This window comes from Geotrypetes seraphini, chromosome 3, assembly GCF_902459505.1.
Source record: "Geotrypetes seraphini chromosome 3, aGeoSer1.1, whole genome shotgun sequence".
Taxonomy (NCBI): domain Eukaryota; kingdom Metazoa; phylum Chordata; class Amphibia; order Gymnophiona; family Dermophiidae; genus Geotrypetes; species Geotrypetes seraphini.
This window is the reverse complement of record NC_047086.1, coordinates 256,020,785-256,034,280: the sequence shown is the minus strand read 5'-3', so window position 1 is coordinate 256,034,280 and position 13,496 is coordinate 256,020,785.

The window sequence follows — 13,496 nt, the reverse complement described above, 5'->3', positions numbered from 1 at the left end:
GCAATACAAATATGGCCTTAATAAATCAGAAAGTTTTAGATGGTTGCAATTGAAGCAGGCCATTCAGGCTGGGTTCCCTGAATGGAAAAATCTTAGCGAGCAATATAGTATGGAGTTCTTATGTTTCAGGCGGACTTCCTGGGTCATCAGGCTGCCCATTGGTATAAATTATTAACTGGACTTATTAAAAAGAAACCAAACACTGATCTGAGAGACATTTGGAGCATAGAGATTAAACATCAAATTTCTGTGTCTAAATGGACACAAATTTGGACTTGGAGGTTGAGATGTACAATGTCAGCATCTATGAGACAAACATGGCTTTTTTCTGTTACATAGAGCGTTATGGACCCCTGTTCGGTTACAAAAATTGGATAGCTCTAAGTCTAATAGATGTTGGCATCATCATCTCAAAGCAGGGACTTTAGAGCATTTATTGTTCTATTGTCCATTTATTATGACCTTTTGGAAATCAATTTGGGACCAAAGTAATTGTTTATTAGACAATCCAGTGGCATTGTCATATGATACCATGTTATTTGGTATGTCAATGAGAGCAAAAAGTCAAAATTTTTCAAATAATAACAAATTATTACTTATAATGACCGGGGTTGCCATTCAATAAATTACGTACAATTGGAAAAACTGGAGTAGACTAAACTATAATTTTTGGTGGAATTCCCTGTCATATATATAAAATGGAAAGATATATTGCAATACAGCAAGGGTGTTTTAGAAAATTTCAAGATGTGTGGGAGCCATTAACAAAATATTGCAATGATTAAATTATTCTTTTCCCTTGATTTACAGGTTCAATTACGAGGGGGGATAATTTTATTATTTTATTAATGTATATTGTACATTGTATTTGATTATATAATAGGAAGGGTTGGGGAGGGTGGGGGTAATAGCATTTTATGTGTACTCTTGATGACTATTAAGTGATATATTTATGATCTATTTATTATATTATATTGATGCACTTATTGTACATTTAAAAATGAATAAAGAATTTTAAAAAAAAAAAGTGTGCACACTGACCTATGTCACAGATTTTTTAAAAAATTCTACGTTTGAAGAAACTTTTAGTTTAAAGAGAGAATAATTGCTGAATTGCTTCTTTGAAATCTGTTAGTATTCTCAGATAAGATGTCTTAATTGAAATTGTTTTGTGTGTATGAGTGTTATTTTGAAATACTAACAACTAGTAAAAATAAATATATTTTTCTTTATGCAACACACTGGCTGGTGAAATTTTAACTGGGAAGAAACCCTAAAACTCGTGACAAAATTAATTTTAAATGCACCAATTGCAGTACCATCTTTCACCACCAGGGGTTAACAATACAAGCATAACTGCATCACACTGGTCAAACATTCCTAAAGAAGCTTAGCCAGCCAATAGGCTGCAGGGAAAAACAGAAGTGAAGGTTGCTAAGTAAAGGATAATGTATCATAACCCATTGCTCCTTTCTCCTCTGTAATTTATTGGCTGCTTAAGGAAGAAAACCTGCAGTGTAGCTAAGGGGTTCTGAGGGAAACAGAGGGAAGAGATATGGAATGTAAAAGGGAGAACATAGCTGAAGTTAATACAAGCTGGGGGTGGCATGGAAACTTACACAAAGCTGACTGCAGCACATTGGTCAGACATTCCTATGGAAGCTTAGCCAACCAATAGGCTACAGGAAAACAAAGGCTCAAAGTTGGTAAGGCTCTGTCTCTGTAGCTACTGCTCCCGCCTCCCCTTCCCCTGTAGCCCATTGGTCATACATTCTTTAGGAAACTTAGTCAGCCAATAGGCTACAGGGAAAACTAGGACTAAAGGTTGATGTCTCAGAACCCAAATAACAACCCCATCATAATCACACGGCCCACTTTCCTGAACAAAGCTCGGTCTTCCAGGTACTATATTTTAAATATGGGCCTCCCTAGATCTAACTGGGAAAACATGAGGAAGAAGCTTCCTGCCTACTAGAGAACAACATAAAGGTATTAGGGAGAATAGAGATACTTCTGCAGGGAGCAATGGCTCTGGTCCCATCTTACTTTTCTTTCTGCCATCAGCAAACTTCCTTGGGCAAAAGCTACCTTGAGAGCTATTTAGTTAGCACATCTAACCAGGCCTCTCATACATATTGAGCCCTAAGCACAAGTCTAGTTTGCTTATGCCTTAATCCTGTTCTAATAACCCTACTACAATCTCAGAGGACTAAATTCAGCTATTTCTTACCTGTCTCAAAATCCAGAATCAGAAAGGAGAAACAAGCATGTTTTATTCATCTGTGAATCTACTGTAACAAAACTGACATGCCAGATGTTAAAGTGCTCTACTGTTACAGAATCCTGGGACATGAACCTGCAAAGATGAAATAAATGACATGTGTTAGGCACGTAAAAGCTTCTTTCTTTATTTCAGAAAGAAATAAGTGTTATTGCAGTGAAATATTGCATATTAAAATGACTGTGGCATTGTCAAGGCCAAAAAAAAATGATTTAGACACAAATAAGTCTACTCAAAAGATTTATAAGCTATATGATTTTGAAGCAAGACATTTTTAAAAGTTCTCTTTAGCTCATATATGCAGTTGGTCTCTACAAAAACCCAAACTAATCTTTTCTTCCTTAAAACAAGTTCCTTTTTAAATGCAAAAAAAAAAAAAAAAGAAATCCATTATAATCTTCCCTCAGGTCTGCACTGATTCATAACCTCCATGGCCTAAATACTTAAGAAAATTAGGGTGCAGTTGAAATAATGTATGGGAACCATTAATATGGTCAGATCATCACCTCTCAAACTACCGCCTGAAACTGCTCAAGGCATCTATGTATAAAACCAAAGAGTCAACGTGTGATGAAGCACGACATGATCCCAACGGAGATATTTTGGAAGGAGACCACAGGCCAAATTGACCCCATAAATAGTAACATAGATATGGCCCTTCATAGGCATCAGAACAGGGGAGGCCACAAGGATCATGGCCTCCCCCCCAAATTTGGTGCCCGCCCTCCCTCCCATATCCCTGCGTTCTACCTTAAATCTTCAGGCAGCCACCATACTGCATCAATGAGCAGGCCTGCCCCGGAACCCTTCATTCTACTTCCGGGGGCAAGCCTGCTCCTTGACACTGCGCAGTGGCTGCCCAAAGATTTAAAACTACAGCGCTGGGAGGAAGTGGATGGGTGAATTGGTTGAGATGCCACAGGATTTTGCTGGGGCTAGGGCGGAGCTCCTTGGCCTTCCCCAAACAGGACAGCATTTTGCTGCCCATGTGGCCCTTAACTCCTGGCTCAACAATACCATAGCAGTCTTAGATAAGATTGTACTCTTAAAACCATAGTACCCAAGCAGAAAAACAAGCCATGGTTCTCAAACCAGCTATCAAAATCAAAACCGATAAAATATAGAGTACTGCAGGGCACCCTCCTATCCCCTTTACTCTTCAATCTCTATATCAGACTGATAATAGATATTGGCATAAAATACCAGATAAAGATCCAGTCCTTTGCAGATGACAAACAACTATACATTATATTACATTAGTGATTTCTATTCCGCCTTTACCTTGCGGTTCAAGGCAGATTACATATGAATTACTATGATCTTAAGTACATATTGAAGGGATATGAAGAAGTATTTAGGAATAGATTGAACATTATCTAAATTGCTGAGTGGCAGTTGGTAGTGTAGGCTGGATTTAGAACATTATTTGTTATGTTTTATTGGTTTTATGTATTTTTTGAAGAGTAGGGTTTTTTGTTTCTTTTTTGAAGGTTTTGTAGTCTGTGGTTGAAGTCAACAGGTTGGTGAGTTGTCGGTACAGTTTTGCTGCTCTGGTGGCCATTAGGTTGTCATACATTTTTCTTCATTTTACATTGTTGGTTGGTGGGTGTGCGAATATTGTATGGGTTCGTTTATGTCTGTTTGAGGTGGAATGAGTTAGTCGATTGTTCCAATAGGTAGGGCTGTTTCCGTTTATAGCTATGAATAGTAGGCAATGGAATTTGAAGTGTACTCTGACTCTGACAGTGTGAGTTGTGGTATGCCTCTGTGATGTGGTCGTATTTTCTCAACGAATAGAAAAGTTTGACTTCTTTGGCTGCATTGTTACTCTATTAATTTTTCAATGGTTGATGGGGAGCCTGAGGCAGAGACAATCAAATTCACCAGACTCCGCTGCATCCGATTCAGTCATGACTATGAGACAGCAGAAGCCTCTAAACTCTGCCTTCCCCTCGGGCTGTCCGAAAAGGAGGAAGGCGACGTGTGGCATTACTTCCATTCAGGGGTTCAGCAGGACAGCAGTCTGGCGGCCGAAGAACCGTCGGTCCCCAGCCATTAATATTATTTTTCTCAGGGCCAGCGCTGACTTCAAGAGGTGGATCCTGCGTGATGTCATTCAAATCTCCCTCACCTTCACAATTTCTTTTATTTGCTGCCTCTTCTGTGCTGCGCCCGCCCTCTCCGTCCCCGTATGTACCTGCATGGCCCAGATGTCCCTTGTCGCTGATATATACTTTCTTCTTCCCCTCTCAAAATCGACGCCGTTTCCATCAGAGGGGGCGGGACCTAGCAACCACGATGTGCCGGAACACAACAGCTCCAGGCCTACATCATCTTTCACTCCGACCCAGATATCATTTTTTCAAACAGGATCTCTTCAGAGGCAGACCTGGCAGCTTAGCAAATGTTACAATAGCCGCAGATGATTCCAAAGAAGACCCATTGGACTTCAGATCCCATTTTAGAATGAAGACTATAGAATGTTCCTTCCATCTCTTTCATCATCAGGTATTAATTTGCATATGATAGATTAATTAGATGGAACGTTCTTTTAGATATAGATTATTTTCCTTATTTGAATGGAAAAAAAACCTGTTCATCGAGTTCTTTTGCAGTTAAATCAAACTGTATAACTTTGGAATGTTAATTTTCATGTAATAAGTCTTGTATAACCATAAATATTTAAATCTTCTTTTAATTTCTTGAATTCAGGAAACCATAGGAATAAATAAATGAAATAATATAATAATAAAAACACTGTTTCTACTTACAGGATTATAATTTAATTCATTGGTGTTTCTTGAGATGACAAAAATTCCTTCAGTTTTTCTGGATCTTTGAAATGATAAAACTTGTCTCTGTATGTGAGTCTCATCAAAACAGGGTAATAAAGCTCATATCTGGCTCCCATTTCTCTTAATGGTTGTCTTAATTGCATAAATTGTTTACGCAGTTGCACAGTCTCTTTGGCGAAATCTGGGACAAATAGTTCAGCTATAGTCCCTTTCAGTTCCTTGATAACCCTCGGATGGATGCCATCCAGTCCTGGAGATTTATTGCTCTTAAGCTTATCTGCCTGCATACCTCTTCTTGACCACATTCTCCTTCCTCAGGTCAGAAAAGGATACTGTAACAGCAGTATACTTTACTGACCTAAGGAAAGAGGGTTTGACCTCTGAAAGATAATTAAAAATGTATTAGTCTAATAAAATGGTATCTTATTTTCCATTTTTTGTTTTATTTTTATTTGTTAATTTATAAAGTGATTTGTTATTTCTCTTTTTTCAAATTTACATCTGTTATCTTCATATTTTGTTCAGTATTGAGGGATATGCACCACTATTTCTTCATCCCCTAATCTGTACCGTTCCTTAGGTTTGTAGCATAAGCCAACATGCTAAATGCTCTCCATTGCTCCAATGGTTATAGAATTCCTATGATTGTCAGAACAGTGCAGAACATTCAGCCTGCCAGCCAATGCTAAAAAACCTTTCATACTGGGTGAGGGTGGTTCTGTGTCCTGTGTATATGAAAGACATGGTTTTCTGTTAGCATTAACCAGCCTTGTTTGGTGAAATGCATCAGGCATGGTTCCTGGGAGCACCTTGAATAAACCTGATTTGAATCTCCTTATTATCTGCCGATCTTTTTTTGTTCCATGTTGGATTCTTTGGTGGACCACTTGCCTTGTTGTTTTGTTACAAATTAACATACATGGAGTGGAACGTACCAGAGGAGTTACAGATTTGGTTGTTTATACATACATATGGGTTAAAGTTGAACGACATAGAGTGAGGTAATTGAGAGGAGTTGCAAACTTGGTTATTAATATAGACTTATGTTTTAGATAGTATTACTGTTTTACAATGCATTTGTACACTTTTATATATGTATGGAAAGGGTTCAGAATTAAAGTCTTGAGCAAGTAGGTGGGAAGGGAAGGAAGGGGGATTTGTACAGAGATGTTTGGGGCTTGCATAGAACTAAAACTGTACACTGGCACTGGTATGGTAATCTTTGTTGCTTGTTTTGAATTTTATAATAAAAGAAATACAAGTGGAAATAATGAAGCAAATAAGAAAACAAGTGAATAAATGGGGGTGGGGTATGGGTGGGGCATGGGCAGGGCAGGGCTAGGGGGCCCAGTGTACTTGTGTACCTAGGGGCCCTTGAAGAATTAATCCTGCCCTGCATATCATGTACTGTACATTATAATGCACTTCCATGTTCTGTTATGTACTGCCTTACCGTTCTTGGTACTTTCAGGCCCTATAATGTACTATCGAGCTCTATTAGTTACTGCAGTGTCATACAAAACTCATTACATCACCACCCCATGCTGTATGAGGTTTTGTCCTATCATATCCTATTAAGTATTGCCATGCTTTTTGAGTACTATCATGCCCCCCTATGTATTGTCCAATCATGTCATGATCTAAAATGTACTGTCAAGCTCTACATTACTATACTTTATTATGTAAACCCTGTTATGCCTTATTATGTATGCTCTGTTATCTCTTATTATATATATTATTATCTATATAATAAAACCGTAGGCGGCGCATGCGCACTCTAATCCGCGTGCTTCCGTGATCCGTATGTCCGTGGCCGGCAAGAGTGCACATGCAAACTTACAACAGCTCGCACTCACGGTCTGGCTTGCTCTTTAAAGTTTTTTTCGGTGCCGGCTCACCTGCTCCGCCTTATTCTTCCTGCCAGTCTCAGCCGGACTCACTCCTCCCCCCCTGGCAGCCCTGAACCTGTTCCTCCGTTCCCCGCCCGACGGGCCGGTGAGTGCTGCGCCAGGGGCAATGCAGGTGGAGACTATCGGCGGCGGAGCCGGAGGGAAGGGGGGTGGGAGGCACGCGAAGCTGCAAGTCGCCGACTCCACCCCCCCCCCCTCTCTCAAACCGCACAAGGACTGCCGTTGACGAAATTTGCCCCACCGTTCCTTCCCTTCCTCCATCAGGTACAGTTCAGCTATGCCTATGTTAAAAGCAGCTGCTTTGAAATTGGAGTCCTGCCGCCACCGTAACACGTTCCCTCTGCCGCGGTCCCATATGTCAGAGAAGGGGCGGGACCAAGGCAGAGGGGAACGTGCTACGGCAGTGGCAGGCCTCTGATTTCAATGCGGCTGCTTTTAACATTGGTGGAGCTGCACTGCACCTGATGGAGGGAGGGAAGGAAAGGTGGTTGTGCGCTGTTGAGCCCCTCTGCACGCGCCCAAACCAAAAAAGGAGCCAGGACTCTTCCCCACCCGGCGCCGGCAGACCCGAAAAAACGGCCCTACCGAACAGACCCGCGAGCAGGGTTGCCATGGAAACCTAACCGGAATTACATGCAGTCGGCAAGGGTCAGTGAGAGGGGATCAGGAGCTAAAGAGAGATTGAAAAAAACAAACAAACAGTGCACAAGTAGAGAGAGACACACAGACAGTCACAGAAGGACAGGGGGCTAGAGCAGAGATGCTTGCAGGGAGAAAAAGCTAAGCAGTAATGTTACAGTTTGAGAGTGCAGACTGAGGAAGAAAGCAGAGACAGCGCTACACAGGGAAATGGAGGGAGGAAAGAGACAGAAAGAAAAATACAGACAGACATAAATTCTAGCACCCGTTAATGTAACGGGCTTAACGACTAGTATATATATAAACGTGTAACCTGTTCTAAGCTCTTCTGAGAGGATGGGATATAAATCCAAATACATAAATAAATGCCAGAAGAACAGAAGCAAGGCAACTGGAAATGGTCTGGAGGAAGGACCAGATGCAGGAATATTTCATTCAATGGAGAAAAAAAATAAAACAATACCAGCTGGTCGCGAATGAGGCCAAAAAGTCATACTACGAAAAGCTTATAAATCAATCTGAAAATTATGCTAAATGTCACTTCAAGATTTTTGATTCTTTGACATTGACACAAGCCATCTTAGAAGGCTCAGTCTCACACCAACCGGATGAAATGAAATTGGTCCCCGTTTATTGGGGGTCATTGGGAGGGCCATCATCGTCGGTGGAGAACTTTTTTTCATTTTTTTCACATGGGATAGATATTTTGTGTGGGTAACATATACAAAATATCTGTGCCATGTAACACATGCAAAATATCTGTGCCATTGAAAAAAAAAAGAAAAAAAACCCAGGCAGACCTCACAGTAACACAGATCTAGACAGATTTGTTTTTATGATCTCTAAAACCCCATTTGGAATAGCCAAGTGATGTTAGTGCATCAATCACTTGGCTATTTTGCATGGGGTTGTAGCTAATTTGCATAGCCAGATAGGATAATGGGCAATCAAGGGGAAAAACACACGGTGGACCATTTTGTGCATTGGGTTGGCAACAGCAATCATCACTAAAGCAGTGAAAACAGGTTTAGCGTAGATCACTGACTTTAGTGCATCTAGCCCAAAGTGTCAAGCCTGGATGGGCTCCCAGTGAAATATACATTGATGAAACATCATATGGTTCCTACCTTGGGGGTTGATTAAATTTGTGGGTAAGCAAGTAGTATCTTCTGCTAACCTAAAAAATAGGGGTATTTAAGTTATACTAATGTAACACCCCCTTCAGGATGGCTCTGGGTCCAGGGCCCGATCTAGTTGGAGTTCTCTGAAAGAAGTCTCTGTCAGTCCCTCACTTTGTTAGTGCTCAGGGCCTCCATCTACTGAAAATAAGTGTTAGCGGTTGGGTTTACCCTCTTCTCTCTCCCAGGAAAAATCCAAAAATGCTTCTGTGAACAAGGCTGGCTAATAAACTTATTTACACTATGAATTATATAAAGCAACTAGTGTGCATTTTATTCTTTTTCTTTCCTGCTGAGGGTGTGACATATATTTATAACAATAAAGAAAAACAGCCTCAAAGACTCAACAAGCATAGAGAGCAGAAAAACTGCCCAAAAGAGCTATGCTTTTCTGGAGCACAGAAAACTATTATTGGCTCGTGTTGCCAGAAAAAAAGAGCACAATTAAAAACCCACTTTCTTGTTGGATGAAATGGACCACTCAAAACAACAACGACAAAAAACCCTCCTGGCAACATCATTTAAGTAGGTTATCAAAAAACAGTCGTTCCCCCCAAAGCCAGGAAAGCCAGCTGCTTACTTAACCAGTTAGCAATCTGACTATCGCCACTACCCAGTTTACTAGTTCTACCCAGGCTCCATCTAAGTTCTGATTACAGCCTATCCTGGCACTAACTGGACAGTGCAGGAGTAGTTAGTGCTTATATTCAGTTACTGTCTAGTTAAGTGCCTAAATATCAATGATTAGGCAGAAACAAGTAATTTAGCCAGACAGGAGGCTTTCCTTTAGCACAGCTTCTAGTGGCAGCCTCATGGTAGTTGTTAGAATCATGATGGACAGGAGGAAGTGGAGGAAGGAAAAATTGGGGTCATGGGACAGGGTAAACTGCAGCAGGAAACTAACACCACAACCTAAATCAAAATGGGCACCAGAACAATATTCGGACCAGTGCCCAGCTAGCTTTGTTCCTAAAGCAAGGACAGCCTTTTTGCTGTCCTAACTTTAGTTGCTTACCTAGTCAGTTAGTGGTCTGAATATGGCTGCTAACCAGTCACATCCCAACCCAGCTCTTTCTGTGCTCTGCCCCCAGCACTAACTTGACAGTGCAGGTGAGGTCTGTGGTGATATTCAGCAGCAATAGCCCAATATGTCTGCCACACTGTGTTGGCCCTGCTACGATCTCTCATGCCATATTTGCCATTCCATATCTTCCATGCTATGTTTCATCATGCATGCTTGCCTAACCATTTTTGCTAGTCATGTCATACTGTGTTAGCCATGCTTTGTAATACTATGTTTACCATACCATGTTTTGTCATATTATATTGTTGCCATGCTTTATAAAGTTTGTTTTGCCATCTATGTCAGACTTGCTCCAGGTACATTAGATAGATTTTGAGCCTGCCGGGACAGACAGGGAAAAATGCTTGAGTACCTGAATAAATTCATGTAAACCATTCTGAGCTCCCTTGGGAGAACGGTATAGAAAATTGAATAAATAAATAAATAAGTGCATCTGAATTTCACCCATTAGGCGGTCAGAAGTGTCCAGTTAAATTGCTTTGAATATCAGGTTGACTAATCGATTTGTTGACTGTTTTAATATCTTACATTCCTATACTTTTCAATATTCCTTTAGGATCCAGTTTCAATGCACATGAATAATCTTCAAGCTTCTCTATGAAATATTTGATCCTTTTGTTCACTTTTGTTGGAATACCCTTAGACTTTGCCATTTGAGAAACACACAAATATATGTTAGCCTTCCCTTCCTTTAATGGAATTAAATCTGCTGGAACAGTAGTTCCTTTCTTGTGGTCTGTCCTGTCAGCCCAGTTGTGTTTTCAATTGTTTTGTTACTCATAAGCTAATAAATGCTTAAATTAGAAACGCATTTCTCCATAGATATGTGGCAGATCCCATATTCATAAATCTGTCATTAGAACAAGAGGTCAGCTAACAGACCAATCAGATTATAAGTGATTAGTAACACCAACACCTATCCTTCATCCCAGTAGAAAATGAAGTATGTAGCCATAATCCTCATGACGAAATAGCATATTTATTGTCCTCTTCATCTTGCTTCCTATCATTTTCTGTTTTTGCAGATTTTGAAACCGTATACTTAATTATCAGTAGGGTTATGTAAGCACTGTCATTATATAACACTGTATTGATTTTTAAATATGTTCAGCTAAAGTTGTTGGTTTTTTTTATTAACCTGCAGAAATCCTAAGACATCTTTCATGGCTTGCTAAATAAATCTCTTAGCAAAAACTAAATATTTCATGCTCATATGACATGAGGTCTTGGCTCTGGTCCTTGAGGACTGAGAACAGGTCCTGGTTTTAGCCAGTCCACAATAAATATCCACCAGATATGCTTACTGTATAGATACTTGGCCCAAGACGTGGGTTGATTTGTATACTATTATTGTGAAAAGTAGACCTTGAAAATTGGAGCTGAAAATCCTGTCTATAAAATGTGCTGATTATCAACTTCTGCTTGCCAGTCATTTCTTTTGCCAGAACATCAAAATGTATGTTTCACATTCCAAAAGCAGCAGCTTTCACATTATATTAGCATCTAAGTTATCGTTGTGCAGCCGCTGATGTAGCAGTCTTTGATAGGGATGTTTACCCTCTACAGCTCCACAGACCGGAAAACTTCAAAGCTCTCAGTTGCCAGACATTCATGTCTTTTAAGTTTTGCCTAACACCGATTATGATCATATCCAACCTGTCATTTATCACTCAGGGGCCCTTTTACAGAGGCACCCTAACAGATTTAACATGTGATAACGAATTAGTCTGCTTTAAGTGCCATGTAGCCCATAAAAATATGATGGGCTGCCCAACATTTAGCATTCACTAAGGGCTCCTTTTATCAAGGCACGCTACGGGGGTTAGCGCGTCGGACATTAACCCCCGCGGCAGCCTACAATCCTAATGCCTCATCAATGGAGGCGTTAGGTACTAGCGCGGCAGATGGTTTAACGCGCGGTATTCCGTGCGTTAAACCGCTACCGCGCCTTTGTAAAAGGACCCCTCAGTGTTTTTATTTGGCTGCCTTCGTTCACATCAGGAGTTAACAAGTTCTGTTTCCATTTTAATGGCAAATGACTAGTAGGAAAGCAGTTTTTATAGTAACAAAGTTAACCTTTTAATCAGTGTGACGATAGGATTACAAGGCACTGTGGACCATATTTTAAAAGCACCTATTGCTGCCTAACTTAATTGCTTTAATTGGTTTAATCAGTGTAGAAATTGATTGTGCTGTTTAAAAAAATGAATAAAAACCCATTTTAAAAAGTAGGCACCGGCAAGTGCCTACCTGACGGGAGTCGGACTCGCGGCTATGTCATTGGTGCTTAGAAGCACCTAAGGTTAAAGAAGGTGTGGTTATGGCCGGAAATGATCTTAGGTGCCATTAGCCATGAGTCTCAGTCAAACTTAGGCACCGGTAAAGTAGGCCTTTAAAGCCCTGGCCTACATTAATGGCGCCTAAGTTTGAGATAAGCTGTGATTCTGGTAGCGGCATCTACACATGATTGACATGCAGTCGGCACCATTTTTGGAGGTTCTAGCAAATGTAGGTGCTATTTCCAGAATCCAGGACCTTGTAAAATTTATCAGTAAGAAAAATATCTTAAAATTTATTTCAGGGTAATATTCAGGTGCTGTGGTCAGAGTTTTTGAAATATCAACCGTGACAGTCAAAAAATATCTGAATAATCAGTGTGACTGTCTGATTAGTGTTAGACCCAGATATTCAATCCTAGTGGCAGGATATGGCCCCGACTTTGAATATTCCAGATCACTGTGGACTATGGGAGACAGATGGCTATCTCCTGCGATCTGAATATTGGGCATTAAGGGCCAGATTCTATAAATGGTGCCTACTTACACTGCTAGGCACCACTTATAGAATCCTGCCTAGCAGTGCTTAGGTTTTGCTTGGCCTAATATACTGGTGCTTTATTCAGAAGCCTAACGACACCTAAGTCAACCACATTTATTATCTGCCCCAACCAGGCCTACTTTTCAAGTCGGCATTAGAGGGTGCCTTGACTTAGGTGTTGCCAGATATCCTATGAGTTCCATGCAGAACTCTTAATTGTTAATTAAATTTCTTTTGATTGACTGATATCTGTCACAGTCAATTACCATGCCAATTAAGCTAATTTTTTTTTAAAGTTGCACATGGATTCTGAACTTAGACCTCGCTTGGCATCCTTAATTAGGGTGCCTAATGTAGGTTTTGTAAACAGAATCAAGACCTAAGTAGCTAATTTTGAAGCCTATAAAATATGCTTAGACAATGCCCTCTTGTCACTTGGATATTCTTCACTTTTAGATATTCATATGCCAGCTTTGTAAAATTGGAACTTAGAATATTCATGCTAGACATCTAAAGTGCAGGTTTATGGATGTCAAAATACGATTGGTGCTTCTAAAATAAGCATTATAGAGGAAAAACTTTGCTAAGTGAGTATTGAAGTATGAACACTGGGCAGTTTCTGTATACTGTGGCCAAAGTTGCACGTGCAAATCTGGGCACATTGCCAATGTGTGCACATAAGTTACGTCACCTCCCCCTTTTACTAAGCTGTGGTAGAGGTTTGTACCGCGGCCCGGAGTGCTAAATGATCCAACGCTGATCCGATACTCATAGAATTCCAATGAGCGACAG